We start from the raw sequence: 21,255 nt of genomic DNA, 5'->3' as shown, positions 1-21,255 counted from the left end.
TATTTTAAAGTTATTATATAATTTTGTTAGAATATTTAAATAAGTCTTAAAGTTTTTAAGTCTCTAAGATGATGCATTTGAAAGCTGTGCATTGATAAAGATTTGGTAAAGAATCTGGGTCCTTGGCTGTAGGTGGACCTTTTATAAAAATAAATAAATAAATAAATAATCTGGGTAGATCCTTATGTCCTATGGCATCCACATTTCTGTATGGTAAAGATTACCAGAGAAGACTTTAGGGGGGTTTGCTGTTGTTGATATGGCAATTAATTTTTTTTCGGTCATTTACTAGAACACCCTTTATAGTTTCATAGATTTACTTAAACCTATCCTATAGTATGCATTTTACTAAAACACCCCTTATAGTTTGCAACCTATTTACTGACCTTTCGTTAAGAACTATTTGTTTTTCCATATGAAAATAGCAACATAATCACCTAAATTAAGTAGAAAATGTTTAAGGGCATGGAGCAATGGTTGTTCATTTCCCTAAACTGAGTGGAAAATGCTCAAGGGTATGGATCCATGGTTGTTTATTCCAAAAGTACCCCTAACACTTTTCTATAGAAAACAAAATTGACCAATTAGAGAAAAATAAAGCGGTTTTCTATGTTTTATTAGCGGCAAAATTGGCATTTTTTGTTCTTAGTTCCTTTTGATTAAATTTATTTGAATGGATATTAGTGTTAAAACTGTCATTTTCCACTTCGATGTTTTAGTAAAGCACAAACTATAAAGCAGATTTTAGTAAATTTATGAAACTATAGGGGGTGTTTTAGTAAATGACCATTTTTTTATCAAAGAAGGGAACCACTATAAAACAAGGATACATCTGTTGACATGAAAAAATATTCAAAAGAATTGGAGGGGATGTTCAAAAATCGTTTAGATTGACATGGAAATTGCTTTTAGTTTTAAAATAAAATGGTTTATATTGACAAACAAAATCAATATGCAAGGTGCCACCAACTAAGTGGTTGGTAAGGTCTTTATTGGTTGCAGCGGAGACTTGGGATCAAATCCCTCCTGTACCTCGGTTGGGGGAAGAAGGGCTACCCCATAGTTTGTAGCTGTTCAAAAGGTATCAAAATAAATAAATAAATCAATGTAACTCATCCAACCCAACTATTCAACCTAGACCCTAGAGCCCTAGAAGGCCTCTCTCTCTCTCTCTCCTTGGCACATTCTCTCCTTTGTGTCAGTCAGATTGCAGGAGGCTTCTCTCCTCTTTTCAGACACATCTCGGTTTCTCATGTTTGCAGACCAGACAAGGTAACAATGCAGCGCATTCTCTTGCCAAGTGAGCAGTCTCTATTGGTTCTGATTAATGGGTGATAACTGATAGCCCCTCTTTTCTGTTTGCAATAATTTGTATTGACAGTTCTTCTGCTTTTACCGTAAATTGAGATTTTCAATGAATAAATGGAAGTAACCTATCTGCCTATGGGTCTTTTTACTCAGAAAGAAATAAAAAAAGAATCCAAATCAGATCGGATTGGAATATATTCGAATGTTGCAAACCTAATAATAATGTACAACCTTTCCAAAGACCTAACAGGCCAAGGAAAGACAAACAAGTTTGTTGTTGTATTTGTATACATATATACCTAACCTACTGCATTTTCCATTTTGTAGGACTGGACTCCGGAGGAGGATGCTCCCTCAGCTTTTTCTAACCAACTTTTGATTTTAGGCAACCCGGGAAAAGGAAAAGATCTCTTCCTTTCTATGGGACAATATGTCATGGATGATTGAGAAATTAACAAGGTTTTTTCTTCCTGTGTGATTCAACAAATGGATTACTAACTTATGCAATTTTTTTTTTTTTAATATTTCTTTTCTTTTTCTTATCATCAGTGCTTTCCTTGAAATTACTTGGGCCATCTAGCCTGAGCTGTCAACAGGGTTTTCTCCCTCCATGACATGTTATTTTATGTTAATATTTTAAAAATTGACCCAGAACTGGAACTGCCTTGGCCACCGGTTCCGGATCAGCAGTTTGACCATTCAGTCCAAATGGACAGTCCATTATAATTTAAAAAAATAAAAAATAGTCAAAAAATTATTATTTGGATTGAACAAATTAACAATTCAATCTCGTGAGTCAATGGGTTGCTGATCAAATCAATAGTTTTATAAAGGAACAGTTTAGGGGTAAAATAGAATCAGTTGCCTGAATGATTTTTGGGCTGACTGACTGTCTGAATCAACAACGGTTAAAAAACCATGGTAAATTCAGCACTGATTAAAGTTACATAATCCTGTATGAGTATATCAACAGAAGAAGAGTCAAGGCTCAAGAGTGAGACATCGATCCAATAGAATATATATAGACGTTGTTGCTATTAACATCGTACCAGGTGGACAATGGTGGAGAAGAGGCAGACAATGGCAGAAGCTTCCTTGCGATGAAGGGCAAGCAACAGTAACCATTATAAATGATTTGTCATACTCATACAGGGAAACCCAGATAATATGCTCGTACGTCCAATTAATCCGTCGTTTTATGGCTTTCCCTGAATCCAATGAACTAGCAACTGTCTGTACTCCATGGTCCACGCCATTCTTATTGTAACTGCAGGACAATTGATGAATTCATGTCTTGTATTCCAAGGGATCCAATCCCATCACCAACAAAAATGGGCTTCAGGCCTGTGAAAGGTCCAATTTGATGGTACATCTCCATATATAACTACTTTTGCTACACCACAACACCTAAATCCCTCCCTCACATAAACTAGGCCAAGGCCACGTTAAAACTTTGTGTATTCTTCTCGTTTTTTTAATTTTCTCTTCTTTTAAACTTGGCACAACTTAAGTTCAATGATCAATCCTGCCTAACTAATTAGTTGGATGGGTTGTCTGAGGATTCAATCCAACCCATACATTCAGATACGGTCCTTTATCTGCAGGTTTGAATTTTAATTGTAGCCCAATAGCTAACCAACTTGTGGTCCTAAATGCCAGATCAACCTCATCGATCCAAGGTTTGAGCTTGGAGTTCGTTGGACTGGGATTAAACCCACCTCACTACTTCCTTCTGCTTTCATATCCGATGGAGAGTGTCTGGTGATTACAAAATGACTTACCTTCAGTAGTAAATAGTTTGTTTTGTTTCTCTAGCTAATAGGATAGCTGGTGGATAATGAAAAGGTACATAAACACTATGGATGTTAGCCCTTCTATTTGAAATTAAAAAGTGAAGTCTTCAGATGGTCATTGCCCTGCATCAACAACCCCTTCACTTGGTATTTCGACATGGAAATAATCTTTTTGATGACTAAGCCCCCAGTGGAGACAAGGCCACCTACCACTTTTGTTTTTGAGCTTTAGGCAGTGGAGAACAAATTAAATCATTTTGGGCGTTTGGAGAGAGTTGATTTTGGAAACACATCACAGTCCGGAAAAAAAAAAAAAACAATTTTTGAATCCTAAATCATAATACCTAAAATTGGGGCTTTCTGCTTTTGGGCTTTCTATCAATGTATACCAATGTACGATTTGTTTTAGGAAAAACAAAAGCATATCGTTGACAAAATAAACCCTCAAATGTTTCAACATAATTCTCAGACTCACATATCCAAGCTATATTGGTAATCCTTTCACAATGAAAATCTTATTTTCTTTCTATTTACAGAAAGGCAAATTAAAGGGATGTAAACAAAGTTTTTGCTTTAACGGATCAGTTTGGAAAGAGTATAAGTACAAATATGTACAGTATAAATATATACAAAATGTAAGAATTTTACTTTTTTCCAAACAGAACCTAAAATACAAATATGTACAGTATAAATACATATAAATTAATACAAAATACAAGATTTTGTACTCTACATATTTATATTTATACTCCTTCCAAACTGAGCCGAAGGGGCAAAAATAATAAATAAATATTTTAATTGAGAAAAAAAAATTTACCATAATAAATGCAACCTTGAAAAATATATACTCATACAGTATAAGCGACACCTCCAGAGCAAAAGATTATAATCGAAATTTACCTTCAATCCCCTATTTCAGATTCCAAAAAGCACCCATAATATTAACTGCTAATTTCCATCAATCTAGTTAATTAAGACGGGGCAAAGTGTTGGAATCTGAAAATTTACGGGATCTATTGTAAATAAAAATTGAAAGGGGTTAAGTAAATATAAAATGGTAATTTATAATATACCCAAAAATAATAATAAAAAATACATAATGACATAAAGTATACCTATGCATTGGATCACTTCTTACCAACCAAGAAGCTATCTTTTCTACTTCTCGCACATTGGTACCTATACCGTTGGCGAATGCACCTTCTGTTTTTCAATAATCTTAATTGGTAAATGAATTATATGGTAAAAATGCTAGAGGGGACTTCACTTGGAGGAATTCTAATCCTACCCTTCCACAATAAGATGAAAGATATAATCTGATCGAGCATATATTTAATATTTTTCATGTAATTATCAAAACACCCCATATAGAAAGATAAAATACCCATGTGAAAAAAATTGTTCATGAAAACTGCCCCCCCCCCCCCCCCCCCCCCCCCCCCCCCCCCCATGAAGTAGAGGACAACTAAGAGTAATATCATGGGGCCTATTCTTGCTTCCAGTTGTGTTGTCACGGAGAAGAATTCCGAGTCCTTTAGACTTGAGCTATAAAATGACATCATGACTCACAAAAGCATTCTCAATGTCTCTCTCATTTATTATATTATATTTGTACCCGTACCCCCTTCCCTGACTTTCATCCTATCCTTCGAATGTTGCTACTGCCTAGTGCCTACTGGTAGGCAAGCTCTTACATGGTTTAAATGTGTGTGACATTTTATAAATTTTCAGTGTCACACACCTATACCCACATGAAATATGAACAAAATCATGCGGCTGTTTTTCAACGAAAATTTTGAACTTCTATCGAATAATAATTATAGGTTGTGTTTGGTATTGATTCTATTAGAAACGTGTGGGCTTTATCGATTTTCTTTTTATATTAAATGCAGGGTTTTCGTTATCACTGTCAATTTTAATTTGGATAAGTAGGAAACCATTAATAGAAAGAAAAATGATGATAGGTTAGGGCTTTAAGGGAAACGGGATCTGCTCCTCACACGGAGCGCCTCACATGTAGGAAACATCTTTCGTGAATAATAATTTATAAGTATGCCCAATGCATTGTACAATTTGTGTGTGAGAGGGCGCCCTGTGTGAGAAGCATTGTACAATCCGATCTCGCTTTAGGTACCTTCATTGCTTTAACCTGGCTTTGTTAGCTAAATAAGCACGAAAAATCTGTAGTAAGAATGATGATCTGTCGGTCAAGATCATCAGAGCCAAATATTTAAAAGAAAAGGACTTTCTGTCTGACAAATTGAAAAAAAAAAATGGCTCTTGGGGATGGTAAAGCCTAATTGCAAGCAGAGAAATATTGGAGGAGGGAGCTTCCTGGAATGTAAATTCAATAAATAAAATTTGAATCTGGTGCAATCCTTGGTTAGAGAACTCCTAGATTTTTTTTTTTTTTAATTATGGACCCAAAACCAACGAAAATTTAATCTGGGTTAAAGATATAGATCAAAGTACAAGAACTTGGAATACTGAGCTTGTAAGAAAAAATTTCATTGATCCAGCCGCAAACATAATCTTCAAAATAACTCTTGCTTCACGGGATTGGGAGGGCAGACTGATTTGGAAAGCAAGTTCTTCCGAAAAAATTAATGTAAAATCAGCTTACTTTGTAGCAAAGATTTATGTCAGCAAGCAAAATCAAAATCAGCCAACTGGTAAAGTTTGGAGAGTAATCTGGGCTTTCCAAGTATATCCCAAAATCAAACACTTCATCTGGAGGTGCACGGTGCACCTAGAATGGTATAGCTGCAGTTAGAGAGAATTTGGAGAAGAGAGGTATTGTAAACTCAAACCTCTGTCAGGTGTGTGGAAAATCAAACACTTCATGCCAAACTCTCTTGGTTCAGATCTATTTTTAGCTATGACACAGGTCAGGTTAAAAATTTCGACAACTTTTCAAGCTGGCTGGAGTATTGGATTGGCATATGTGGCTCTGATAAACTCAGAAAAGCTTATCTCCTGGGTCAATCTACTTTACTTATGTGGATTATCTGGAATAGTAGAAACAAATTTATTTTCGAAAATTGTACACCTGATTCAAATTCAAATTTGCTAATCTTGAACAGGTGCTGGAAGGAGAAGAAGGTGATTTTGTCAAAAAAAATGGCAAAGTTCTTTGTAAAGAAAGTCAGTCTGTTTTTTGAGTCCCCCCAGGGTGTATGTTAAAGATCAATGTTGATGGAAGTTTTTTAATGAGGGGACTGTTTTGGTAATATCTTTTGGTCCATGTACATGTTTGTCGGCTCTAAAGAATAGGAGTCTTGCCTCACCCAGGGACGCTTTTGTTTTGTGTAAAGATCTATTAAACTCTTTGTTGGATATAAATTACATTTTCTCTTTTGTTAAAAGGGATGGAAATTCTCTGTCTCATGGGTTAGCTCAGAGAGTGATGGTGGAGTCTGGTTGTTTTGTTGATGCCTTTCCAATTTGGCTGGCCAACTGGGTGGATCCTAGTTGTATTTACTTGTAATTTCCCCTTTCAATGAATTATGTGTTTTTTTACCAAATATATATAATGCATACATTTTTCTTTTTGTGTAAGTGTTTATATGACCTTCTCAAAAATTTGTATCGATAAAACCCCAAAGGTTTCTAATATAAAGGTAATGATCGGGGATGCACTCTCTCTGATGGAAACCAAATATTAATTGCAAACATTGCAGCCAATTTGATCTCTCAAGATCATTATCATCTAAGCCTTATTTCAGTTATATAGAGTCATCCACATGAATCTTGTTTCACCATTCTGTTTTGTTTAATGCCATATTTTTGTTAAATTATGAAAGCTTAAATCATTTCTTACTATGAAGGCACCCGTGAGCTTGCCGGTAAAGTCTTTATTTGCTTGTAGGGAGGCCTAGGACCAACTTTCACTTTCATTTGTGTTGGGGGTCTAGGGGTTTGGGGAGAGCTATGCCCTCTTGTGTAGCCCACTTCCTAAAGGAAATATATATACTCAAGTCCTTCTAGCTCCTTCCACTTGCAACAGATTGCTTCTTCACGCAAGTGTTGTAGACTTGTAGATGATCATCTATGTATGTGATTGAACCATCTTAGTCTATGTTCTCTCATTTATCACTTATTGGAGATATCCCTACGTTTCTTCAAATGATTTCATTTCTAATTTTATCATTTTCAGTTTTTCCATTCATCCATCTCTATATTTTTCTACACTCGTTTTTTAAGTTAAAACATATTATTTTTTTGACTGCCCAATACTCTACTTATACGACATTATTGGTCTCAAACCCAATTTATAGAATTTTCCTTTGAACTTGAGTAGTATTCACCTATCACTCGAGACTCCAAATTAAGGGTGATCATGGGCCGGGCCAGGTCGGGCTTTGCTTCCATAATTTATAAATTTCAATTGATCATTAGTATGCTAAAAATGATAATTTTAATAAACCAATTCTTCTATCAACAAAAAATCAACCTAGAACCTATAATATTTATAAAAAAATAACCATTCATTGTCATGTAATATCCACAAAACAACTTTAACATCTTTATAAGAGGTTCCATCTTCCATTCAACTCCTACAAATAAAAAGTGAAATAAAAAAGATATTAAAAAACTAAGAAAAATAGTTCAAATTAATGTAAATAAAAAAGTAATAAAATATTGAAAATGATTTCAATTTTACCCAAAACTTGCAACCACTCTAAACTTCAGATTTATCTTCATCAGTAGAAGATTTGTCTTTAGGTGAGAGAGAGAGAGAGAGGGAGAGAGAGATTGGGCACAACGATGGTTTTGTGAAATTAGTGAGAGAGAGAGCCGAAAAGATTATGGTTTAGTAATTTCTATATTCCATTAAATACTAGATTAGAATTTGATAAGATCTAAGACCATAGGATTAAAATCTTTAATCTTCTACGAATCTCTATTTAATATATAAAACATCAATAATCAAATATTTTAAAATAACACATATACATAAAGATATATATATATATATATATATATATATATATATATATATATATACTATTTATAAATATTAGGGCCAGGCCTAAAAAATTAGACCCAAAACGGGATTTTCCGAGTCAGGCTTGGCCGGGCCAGGCTGAAATGATCACCCCTACTCCAAATGCACCCCCTCCATAAATTGATCTCTAAAGATGTTAATCAATATTGAGCATAGTTTTAAAAGGCATTGAGGAGAGGCAGATTGGCGGAGACAAAACACCTGGCCTCAATTGCCTTGCCCCTTCACCTACCGCCTTTATTTTTGAGAGGCTTATGCCTCAACACCTTGTGCTTCAAATTGGTGAGGCATAAGCCTCAAAAAAGAAACATTAAAACTGAAAAATTATAAATTAGTTATAATAATTCTTAAAATTTAAGAAAATTGATTACTTAATTGTTTATAAATAAAATAAGTCAACTTATATTAAAAATACATAATATTTCTTTTAAACCAAAAATATGTCATTTAGTTTTCCTTTATTAAATGTATATATTAGAATAGGTTTCTTATTGTCCCCAAATCTAATTACAATGAGCAAACATATCCTTGTATAAACAAAATTTGCTTTAGGCCAGGGGCTCCATCCTTGGATCCCTAACCAAGTCCACCCAAACACCTTCTTTGTTGTGTAAGAGGGTTTCGATCTGCTCTACTCTAACAAAACCTTCCCTTTTACTAGCTTTAATTCTTCATTATTTATAAATTAGATTATATTGAAAAATCTAAAATATATAAATTAAATTATATTTTATTTAAGAATAGAGAATAAGATTCCTGCCCTAAATCTGCCCCCATGCTATTCCTACAAGGGAAGGATAAAGCCCAAAGTCCTGAATCCTGAAATAAATCTCGACCAGGCTTAATTAGCAATGAGATTAAGGTGACATTTGGCATCGATACCTGATGATGAAGGGTGATTTGGCACGACCTAATAAGTAAAGGTCACGTGGATGCGATATTCTCAAAGGATGACAACTCAGCAAAAGGAACTTAGTCAGCAGAATTTAGAGCTCGGGTATTCGGTCATCTCTTCATAAAGGCATCACGGCATAAAGTCACCTCGGTACTTAATCCAGTTCGGGGCCCAAGAACCGAAGTAACATGTAACCGACTCCAAAAGCTTCATAGTAGACTCCAAACCTCACGGGATCACGTCGCGTAAACGACTGGTATTATCCTCTCCCCGCCCGGATCGGGCGGAGACGATAGACTTCATTAACTAACATGCTACACCCCGACTAAAGTGGAAATGGATCTCATCCACTCAGGCCAAAGACCCCAGAACCAGTTTTGTCCACGACAACTCAACTATATAAGGGCATCAACCCCTCCGGGTCCCAGGTACGTGCAATTATCTGCTCACTAGTACACTTATCATTCAACTTTCAGCTTGCAATACTAACTTAAGCATCAGAGCAACCTCGTCGAGTTATCCACCTCAGGTTCTTTGAGCTTCATTGTTTTGTAGACCGGACTAGCTTGCTGTGCAGCCAAGTTCCAGATCATCCTCCAACTAGTAGCATCCAGATCGCGCACCATCATTTGGTGTCGTTTGTGAGAAACAATTGAAAGGTCATTCCAACCTTTACCTTACTCTCAATGGACTCTTCCAGCAACACCGTAAAAGGTATCGACATGAGCGTCATCGAGGGGCAAGATCAACAATCAACTCTCCCTCAAGCTCCCACGGTGTGTATTGGTCAGTTTACCATTCCCCTCACAGCTTCAGGGGTCCCATCACTGTCTATACACAACCCAGGTGGGCACCACCTTTTCAGAGCCCTCCATGATTCCCCCTAAGGTCGGGCACTCCCAATTCAACGACATGGTTCAGTGCATCCGAACGATGCAGATCCAGATGCAATAGGTCCAGCAGTTCTAGCAATACTTCATCTACCAACAGTATCAACAACAGTTTCCACCACTGCAACTGAGTCAGCAACCGGTTCCGCCCAAACAAGCCACTCAGCAACAGGGGCAAAATCGGAGCCCGCATAGATCCACACAGGATGTCCGACGATCTCCCCATCGGGGTGAGGGAACATCATAGATACCAGTACCTCCCAAGAGCCAGACTTCACCACGGGGTAGGACGGACGGGTAGCACACTTCCCCGATCTCTCAAGGGGGAACCCGGGAGACAGTGTTAGACAATTGTATGCCCTTAGCTTCAATCAGAAATATGTACATTATGAATTTATTGTAAATGAATAAAGTACTCATTTGATTCATGTTCTTGTGGTGTGTTTCTATGTAATACCCTTAAACTAGACACTTAATGAGACTTGTGTTAGTTTAGAATGTTCACAGCCATTAGGTAAGTCTGGGGAGATTTATCCTGCCAAGGCTAACACTGATGTGCGGCCAACTGTTGGGGTGGCTTGTCTCAGCTACCAGGGTGAGACCCGAAGCACATGCAGTGTAGGATTAATAGAACCTCTGAACCGGACCAGATTTCCAGTATTGCCCTGGACCTTAGAGATAGATGGGCAAAAATTGGAAAGTTACACCTGACCCCTAGACTCGATTATGATACTACACTAGGTGTTGGATTGGGCTGTCTTTGATGTACCAATCAGTGAGATCCTTAGCGGGGGTCAAAACCTAGGTATGTTGGGACAGTCCGAGAATTCATCTGAGTGGGTGATCATAGTGACAGGATCAGCCCCTTTGTCGGACAAAGGTAATGATCGGGGATGCACTCTCTCTGATGGAAACCAAGATTGCCGGTAGCCGATTTCAAGTGTTGAGATTTTGTTTTGCAAAATATATATATATATATATATATATATATATATATATATATATATTCGAAATGATTTGCAAAAGGTTTTAATTCCCGGGATCCATGTAAGCGGAGAGTGCAACACTGTTCCTTGCAGTCGAGGGAGAGGTCTTCCCTTGTTGGGCAGTGTTTGATCATTATGGGCTGAGAGGTTAAGTGTAAGACCATTGAGGATAATACCTGATGGGCTAATCTTGCATCTACCCACAGTCCCTGGGTGTTACAAGGTGGCTTGGCCCAGGGACCACTTAGGGTAAGTGTTGGGCCCATAGAGCCCACAAGATGGGTTTCAGGGGTGCACTATCCATAACAGTGTATTCGGCCAGGCCTTGTAGCAAAGGTTGGGCTGAACCCATGTGACTGGTGTGTAGATCAATGTTTGGGTCCCACGCCATACAAGGAAGCCCAACTGGGCAACAGTTTGGAAGGCTAAGTGAGTACATAACCTTAAATGGGCCTTAAGCCCATTTCGAACTGGGCTGATTTGATTAGTCAATTAAAAGGGGCGAATTCTGAGATGGATCAACTGATAGGATTGGGCCTAGACCCTATCCACTTAGAGAGTCCAAGATCTAAATGAGATTTAGATCTGAAAGCCTCCTAATTAGATTAGGAGATGGTTGATCTGATCTGCAGATAAGATAAGGGTTATTTCTTATCACTTAAAGGGACTTTTAATCCAAATATGATTTGGATTAGCAACTCCTAATGGGATTAGGAGCTGATCCCGTTAAGATTATGAAAGGAGAAAGGGGCGGCAACAGTTAGTGATTGACGTTCAATTTTCTTCAGAGCTGAAAATCACAAGAAGAGAGATTTCTGCACCCTACGAATTCTCTCTTGCCGCCTCCTTCCTGCCACCGTCATCACCTTCAGTTCAATCTCCAGTTCTTGGGAGAAATCAAGATCTGATCTTGATTCCAATTTTTGGGCAAAGATTGATTGGAGTTGTACTCACAAGCCGTCCAGTTGATTCTTGCGAAGGGTCAAGTTCTTTTGGAAGAACATTGTTGATTCTGCTCCATCCTACACTGCGTCATCTTCAGTGGGAGCAGATTTTGGATCCTTCCTTGGGCGTGAACACCTCCATTGGGAGATATTGCTTCTCTGTATCAGGTACATCCTCCCTCCTACTCCTTTTGGTTCAGATCTGGTTTGGTTCTTGATTCAAGATTGATCCTTGAAAAACATGTTTTTCAATTATAGGGAATTCGATTCCCTGCAAAGATGGGAGAAATTTTTGAAATTCACCATTTCCATTCCGCAAGACTTGGGCGTCCATGTGATGGATATCCCATCCCTTCAGACAGCCCCGAAGTCAACCAACCCGACAGAAGCAATCAACGGCAGCATTCGCGGCCTGAAAACAATAGGTCATGGAGAGAAGATCATCAAATCGAAGCCCGAAGTGCAGACTCGAGGCAAGCCCCCTCAACGCCTCACTATGACCAACGCAAGCTTCACACCCATGAGGAGTCAGCGAGAAGGAACCCCAATCCACCTTGCAACAGTGTTCAGGAGCACGAGAGAGCAAGGGTCAAGGTACCAAACCAGACCAAGGCCAACAGCCCCAATGTCGAACCTGCAAAGAGGCAACAACGGCGGCGTCACAAGACTCACTGCTCTTCGGCCGGAAATTGTCCACCAACAAAGCCCATCCAGCCAGTGGAGCGGACCAGAGAAAGAGAAGAGGTGAGCTCGATGGCAACAAAAACTACGCCTGCTCTGCTGAGCCAGTCATCCCCCTATCACCTGAGCTCCTAGTGGCCCCGATGCCAAAGGACTTCAATGTCCCCACGCTAGACAAGTATGATGGGTCGTTCGACCCTAATGACCACGTGGATGCCTTCCAATCTCAAATGCACCTTGCCGGGGATGGCGAAGCCTGCATGTGTGTGGCCTTCTACACCACATTCAGAGGAGTAGTTTGGACCTGGTATAGGAACCTCACACCAGGCTCCATCAAGAGTTGGGCTCAGTTTGCCAACCTGTTCACAGTGCACTTCATCACCAAGAAGAAGTGCTCGAAGTCACATGAGAGCCTTCTAAACGTGGTGCAAAAGGAAAGAGAGTCTATCAAAAGCTACATCAAGCACTTCAATGAGACGTGCTTGTAGATATCGGACCTCGATCCAGCGGTACACCTCACTGCAGTGAAGAAGGGGATCACCCACAGAGAGTTCAAGTGGCACGTGGTAGCAAACAAATCGAAGAACATCACCGAGTTCCTCAAGCTGGCTGATCAGTTCATCGGCACCGATGAGGAAATCAACCAGAAGATTGACAATCCGCTAGGTGAAAAGAGGAAGAGAGAAGATGAAGGAACGAGCAACAACAAGCAAAAAAGAAAGAAAAGTAAGTCCCCGAGTAGAAAAAGAAGCAAATCCCCACGTTCGATAAGTTAGTCCCCCTCGCGTGGCTACAAGTCAAGTCGACGTTCCAAGACCCCTCCAATAGAGCGAACTAACTACACCCCCCTTAACGCAAAGAGAGGAGAGATACTAATGGCTATCAAGGACTCCTCCATTGTTAGATGGCCACCCAAGCTAAGGGGAAACCCGACCACAAGGAACCCAAACGTCTACTGCCACTTCCACCGGGATCACGGTCACAACATGGAGAACTGCAGGAATCTCCACGACGAGATCGAGGAACTCATCCACCGTGGGTACCTGAAGAATTACATCCTACGGGAAGAGAGAGGGTAGGGAGACCGACAGGAAGATCGTCAGGGAGACCAGAGAAGGAACGCCCCCGAGACTAGCAGGCATAACAAGCAATCACCTTGGCAGTTACCAGAGGAGAAACCAGTTTGCGGTGTGATTAATATGATTAGCGGCGGGTCCATTATTGCAGGGTGCACATCAACAACAGGGAGGACACCAGTTCATGAATTGGAGAATGATGACGAAAACCCGCCAAAGCGACCTCGGCTCGAAGAACCTATCTACTTCACTAAGGGCGATGCATGGGATTCAATATCCACATGATGATACCTTAGTCGTGAAACTCAGAATCAACGACCTCGAAGTGAAGCGAATTCTAGTGGACTCGGGCAACTCAGCATATATCCTCTTCAAGGAGACCTTCGATAAACTGCAGTTACAGCGGAGCGACCTGAAGCTAGTAGGCGCACCCTTGGTACGGTTCAACGGAGAAGAGGTCAGACCCCTTGGCCAGGTCACAGTACCAGTGGAGGCAGGCACGTGGCTGAACGCCATGCGATTCGAGCACACTTTTCTGGTGGTCGCGACTCCACCCCCCTACAACGCAATTATAGGTCGGCCTATCACACACGTTCTACGTGCTATAGTGTCCACCTATTACTTAGCGATGAAGTTCCCAACTGATTACGGTGTAGAGGTCACAAGATGTGACCAACTCGAATCCCGTAAATGCTACGTGGCCGCCCTGAAAGGAAAGGAAAAGCTGGTGGAAGACATCGAGCTCAAACAACCAGCAGAGCATACAAAAGGAGTGAGCCGCCCCGACAGAAGAAACGATCCACATACCAGTTTCTGAGACCGAGCTGACCAAAATTCTTCAGATCGACACCTTGACCAGCAAACCGCTCCGAACTCAATTTGTAAGTTTCTTACTCAAAAATCTATATATCTTTGCGTGGTTCACGACAAAGATGCCCGGATTCAACCCTAAAATAATAACTCACAAACCTAATGTAGACCCTCTAGTCAGACCACTAAGACAAAGAAAATAAAACCTCGCCCTAGAAAGGTGGAGGGTAGTCGATGAGAAGGTCGGGAAGCTCCTTGCCGCAAACTTCATCAGGGAAGTCCATCACCCAAGCTGGGTCGCCAACCCGATGTTGGTGAAGAAGGCCAATGAAAAGTGGCGCATGTGCATCGACTACACTGACTTGAACAGAGCCTGCCCGAAAGATTGCTTCCCACTGCCCAAAATTGACCACCTAGTAGACGCAACCTTGGGGCACGAGTTGCTGAGTTTTCTGGACGCCTACTCCAGTTACAACAAGATTAGGATGGACCCTGTTGACTAGGACAAGACCGCATTTATAACCGAACTTGGGATGTACTGTTATAAAGTTATGCCCTTTGGTTTGAAAAATGCTGGGGCAATGTTCCAACGACTTGTAAATAAAGTTTTTGAGCCATTGATCGGCAATAAAGTGGAGTGTTATGTTGATGATATGGTCGTGAAGACCCAATTTTCAAACTCTTTATTAAATGATTTAAATGATGTTTTTCAAATTTTAAGGAAGTATAATATGAAATTAAACCCGAACAAGTGTGTCTTCGGGGTCACGTTAGGTAAATTCCTCGGCTACATAGTGAACCAGTGTGGCATCGAAGCCAACCTGAAAAAAATTAAAGCTATTTTAGATATGAGACCACCCCGAAAAATAAAGGAAGACCAAAGGCTGACTGGCCGAGTAGCCGCCCTAGGCCGGTTCATATCTAAGTCAACGGGTCAATGTCTGCCGTTTTTCAAGGCAATAAAAAAGAACAAGTACTTCGAATGGACTGAGGAGTGTCAACTCGCGTTTGACGAGATGAAAAGGTACCTAAGTACTGCACTGGTTCTAATCCGACCTAAAGAAGAAGATGAGTTAAAGCTGTGCCTCGCCGCGAGTGACGAGGTAGTCAGCTCGGTACTAATCAAAGAAGTAATTGAGTCCAACGACCCGTCTACTATGTTAGCAAAGTTTTGCAGGATGCTAAAACTAGGTACCCTGAGATCGAGAAGCTAGCGTACGCGCTGGTCATAGCAGCCCGGAAACTACGCCCGTACTTCCAGGCCCACACTATTGTCGTCCTCACCAACAAGCCTCTAAGGCAGATTTTGCTCAAGCCCGAGGTGTCTGGAAGATTAACAAAGTGGTCCATCAAACTGAGCGAATACGACATCCTGTTCGAGCCTTGCTCAGCAATCAAATCCGTCTTGGCGGATTTCATCGCAAAATGCATGTTTAGCACGCCGACCCTGGAACTGACTGAGCCCGCCAATACGTCAAAGGCACCAACCAATGCCACGCCGGTCCCCGTCAGGGTTGGGCCGATGTGGGACGAGGAGCCCTAGATCCTCCACGTAGATGGCTCGTCAAATCTGTAAGGTAGTGATGTCTGACTAATACTGTACGGGCCAAGCAAGGTGAAGCTGGAGTATGCCCTTTGGTTCAGATTCATCGAACAATGAGGCAGAGTACGAGGCACTAATCGCCGGGCTCAACCTAGCGAAGGAGATGGGAGTCAAACACCTCATCGTATGCAGTGATTCACAGTTGGTGGTCAACCAGGTTAATGGTGATTACGAGGCTCGTGACCAGACCATGGCAACATACCTAGCCAAGGTCAGAGAGATTCTTCCGAACTTCCACTCTTGCTTCCTCAAGCAGATACCGAGGTCCGAGAATGCTGAGGTCGATGCACTGTCTCAATTAGCTAGTACCAGCGAGAACACAAAGCAGACAGTATATATCGAAGACCTGCCTCGCCCTAGCATTCTCAGGGGGGTAGAAGAGGTCGCTCCCGTGTCAGTAGCATAACCGAGTTGGATAGACCCGCTCGTCGATTATTTGCTCCATGGGACCCTGCCAACAAAACGCAATGTAGCTCGGAGGGTAGAGCGATAGTCAGCCCAATATGTTTTGATTGATGGGTGGCTATATAGGAGACCCTTCATGCTCCCCTACCTATGTTGCTTGTGACCTTTAGAAGCGGATCAAGTACTACACAACATCCATGAGGGATTCTGCGGATGACACCTAGGGGGCAGGGCACTTGCCCAAAAGGCACTGAGGCAAAGATATTACTGGCCTACCATGAAGGCAAATGCCCTCGAGCTCGTCAAGAAGTGTGGTAATTTCCAAAGGCATGCCAACATCCTCCGGCTACCTGCTACCGATCTGAAATACCTCACCAGCCCGCATGGCCTTTTGCTCAATGGGGGATAGACATACTTGGACCTTTCCCCCCAGCAACCAACCGGGTAGAGGAGGTTCCTGGACGTGGCAGTAGATTACTTCACGAACTTGGTGGAGGCCAAGCCCTTAGTAACCATCACAGCTCGCAACATACAGAACTTCTTTTGAAAAAACATAGTGTGTCGCTTCGACCTCGGGTGTTGATATCCGATAACGGGAAGCAGTTCGAAGACATCAAGTTCCAAAACTGGTGAAATGATGGTGCGCAATCTGGATGCTCCTAGCTGGAGGATGATCTGGAACTTGGCTGCACGGCAAGCTGGTCCGGTCTACAAAAAAGTGAAGCTCAGAGAACCCGGGGTGGCAAACCCGACGAGGTCGCTCTGATCTTAAGTTAGTATTGCGAGCTGAAAGTTGAATGATAAGTGTACTAGTGAGTAGATAATCGCGCATACCTGGGACCCGGAGGGGTTGATGCCCTTATATAGCTGAGCTGCTATGGACCTCACGAAAACAGTTATGGGGTCTTCGGCCTGAGTGGATTTGATCCGTTTATAGCGTGTCGGTTAATGAAATCTATCGTCTCCACTTGATCCGGGAGGGGAGGAGATAATGCCAGCCATTTACGCGACATGATCCCGTGAGGTTTGGAGTCTGTTGTGAAGCTTTTGGAATCGGTTATGTGTTACTTCGGTTCTTAGGCCCCGAACTGGATTAGGTACCGAGGTGCCTTTATGCCGAGATGACCGACACCCGAGCTTTAAATTCTGTTGACTAGTTTCCTTTTGCTGAGTTGTCATCCTTCGGGCAGATCGTGTCCACATAACCTTTACTTACTAGGTCATGCCAAATCACCCCTCATCAATATCGATTCCCCAAAAATCAGCATCATGTCAAAGCCACATGGTATAAAGAAGAATCGGTGATTTTTTTAATCTATTTGGTTGGTTGATTTTTGCGATTTTTGGGAAATCAACAGAAAAACGATTCCTAAAATCAGCCCATCTTGAGGGATCACCATTTTCCGTAATTCTCCGATTTTTAGATGGTTCTGATTTTTGGAGGATGACATGAAATCTGACAAGTCTCGAAGAAAAGGATGATTTCAAGGAAGAATAACTAATTCTATATGTGATTTTTGGATAATCAATAAGGAGGAATCATCATCCATTGCCAAACATCACCTAAAATGGCTCCAACGAGGAACTCCCTAACACCCATCCGTTTTAGCGGAGTAGGATTGATTAAAAGGGCACTCAGAAGTGGGTTTTCTAGGAGAGAGAGAGAAAGAAATGGGGCCCACTCTTATTGAACATGATAGAACCCAAAAAGGTAGGGCAGTTGAAAGGACACATAAAATGAACTCTTTATACTAGTTTTCTTTGTTTTTAAGGTTATTGCCCACTAAGTTCTAAATCTAGCATAGACCCCATTTTGTATTGGTAATTTATCAATTAAGAACAAAATCAAAGTTCCCTTATATTCTTTCTCGTCAGTTATTGTCTTTGAAACTTGTCTTATTAGAAATATGTAATTGGAAATTCAAATGGACAAATGATTAATATAAGTAAATAAAAAAGAAAAGAAAAGGAAAGAAATTGAGAATATATTTTGACAGTATGAAAGTATGAAAATAAATAAAACCCCCACTTCATCTTTTATGAATCTGTCCTCAAAATAATAATAATAATAATAATAATAATAATAATAATAATAATAATAATAATAATAATAATAATAATAATAATAATAAACATGATAGGCAATTGGACATTTGCCCAGAATTTGGTCCACATTCCCTATAGTGGCAAGTCAAAATTTAGAAATATCCATACCAATAATGTTATCACTTGTATCTCTGTTTATTAGTCCACATTCTCTCTGTTTAACTTTGACAAATGTCAGCTTAAAAGGGCACTTCATCCCTGTTATAATGAGGGCTCTTTTTCATCTATACAATACAAGGAAGTGATCCCATACAATGCATAGGGATGAATATATAGAACATTGGTTAGGTTTGGAGTAGCAAATTTAGATTTTGGCATCAGCTTAGTCCATGCTAAGTTCCAGTTTAAGTTTGGTCTTAGGCTAGCCCTTAACCTAATCCAAACCTTATAATTTATACCCTTACTTTACCGAAGAGAGTAAAATGGATTATTTACAATACACCCTCTATCGTTTTCACATAATTACTTATAATACCTACCCTTTAGTTTGCATATTTCTAAAGACACCCTCTACTTTGCGACAACTTTTACTTATTGGTGGTTTTCTTAGGCAGAAGTGTAAAATGACATTTTAGACTTTAAAGCTTGTTTGAACAAAATAATTAAGCAAAAATAAATAACCTCAATGTTAATTTCAAATACAAGAAAATAAGAAAAAAGACAATAATATAAAAATAACAGAAAGTAATAAATTGAAATAGAAAAATAAAGGAATATAACAAAAAATGAAAATAAGATAAAATAGACAATAAAAGTATTTCCTATTATTGTCTATTTTATTTTCATTGGTTATCTTCCTTTATTTTTCTTTAATTTTTATTTTATTCCTATTACTTTTTGTTTTATTTTTGGAATACAATAATGTGGGGGAGGGTTTTATTTCTAAAAGAGTGATATGAAACATTTTATGGGTATTTTCAGAATAAAAAAGCATTCCTAAACAGATATACAAATGGTTCCTAAAGAAAAGGTGCATTAAGCAAAGTGGATGCAAAGTGGAGAGTGCATCTTAATAATACACAAACTATGGGGTAATTTTTAGTATTTATGTGAAACCATAGGGGCATCTTAATAAATGATAAAAACTTAGTGAAATTTAAGAGGAAAGTAGGGACTTAGTAAAGGTGCACCTTGGGTAGGCTCGAGTTGGGATTTTTGTCAAAATTTGAATGGGCCCGACTTGAAGGCCCAATTCAGAAGCAGTGTAAAATGTTAATTTGGGCCAATCTGAGTAATACTCCTATTTATTAAAAAAATTAAGACCTAAAACGGTTTGATTATGATTTATTATTTTAATAATTTACTTTAAAAATAATAATCACACGTATTAAAAATAAGTAGATAAGGAGTTCCTGTTTGAGGTGAGAATACTCTTGGCCTTCTTCTTTCCTCTATATAGACCTTTGTGACCATACTCAAATTGTACTTGCTACTCTTCAGCTACTCACAATTAGGCCCTGTTTGCATTTTGGTTAGTTATTTACCCGGGTAAATACACTTACACAGGTAATTGTTTCTCAGGAAAGATTTATCCAGATAAATGCATTTACCCATGTTTTTTTATTTCCCATGTAAATAAGGCAATGACCATTTTATCCATAAAAATCCATTATTACAAGGGGCATTTTTGTCCCTTTCAAGTGTTGACAACTTTCCCCCAAGGTGGGAAAGTTATTTATCCACCTAGGAAATGGGTATCACTTACATACCCAAAAAATAAACTTTCCTTGTTCCCCACATAAATCTAAAAAAAGAACATGGGATTTTTGGTCAATGGGAATCAAAATCCCATCGACCAACTTTTCCCCCTCTCAAAATCCAGAAAAAGAACGCCCCCTTAATGTTTTACAACTCCTTTTTTGTGGCTACTTCCTTGGCCTTGGGTCAAAAGATCAATGGTAAGTTTGATAGATTCTTGACCTGAGTCAACAATTGTTAGAGGTTTGACCACAAATGGAACTCTACTTCTTTCTCATTGAGTGCACCTCACAACCTCATCCCACCACATATTGAGAACATCTCCCATCTTTTGTGCTGTTATTCATGGGAAGATGTTCCTAGTACATGGTAGGTGGGGTTGTGAGGTGCACTCTGTGAGGAGCAGATCCCAATTCCTTTGAATGTATCGCCCGTCAATGATCGAACCCACTAGATTGAAGACAGTGGCTATTCATTTCAACGGTACTAGTAGGTGTATGTTAATGGAAGAAAATTTAGAGGTATAAAGTGGGTTGTGCGTAGGGGTGTTCATGAAAAACCAAACCGAACCTAAAATGCAGTTAACTGAACTTATCAGTTCGGTTTCGGTTTGGAATTTTTGAAAAATCAAAAGACCGATTTGATTTTCGGTTAACCTACAAAAAACGGGTGGTTAATCGAACCGACCGGTATATATATGTGTGTATGTGTGTTTTATATATTTTCAATATATCACATATTTTCTATATATTATGTATAAATATTTATTCATTATATATAAATATATACTTATATTATATTTATAATAATCTAATTATAAATATATTATATATTTTTAAGATACTTATAATATATTATATATTATTTATTTTTATAATATAATATTATATATATATATATATATATATATTATAATTTATAAATATAAAAACCAAAAAATCAAACCAATCAAAAACCAAAACTAATGAACTGATTAACCGGTGATACTGGTTTGATTTCGATTTGAAAAAATGGAAAAACCAGTACTATCAGTTCGATTTATAAAATATGCC

Source organism: Nelumbo nucifera, chromosome 2 (genome assembly GCF_055504915.1).
Source record: "Nelumbo nucifera cultivar China Antique chromosome 2, China Antique-T2T, whole genome shotgun sequence".
NCBI classification, from domain to species: domain Eukaryota; kingdom Viridiplantae; phylum Streptophyta; class Magnoliopsida; order Proteales; family Nelumbonaceae; genus Nelumbo; species Nelumbo nucifera.
This window is presented reverse-complemented; position numbering follows the sequence as displayed.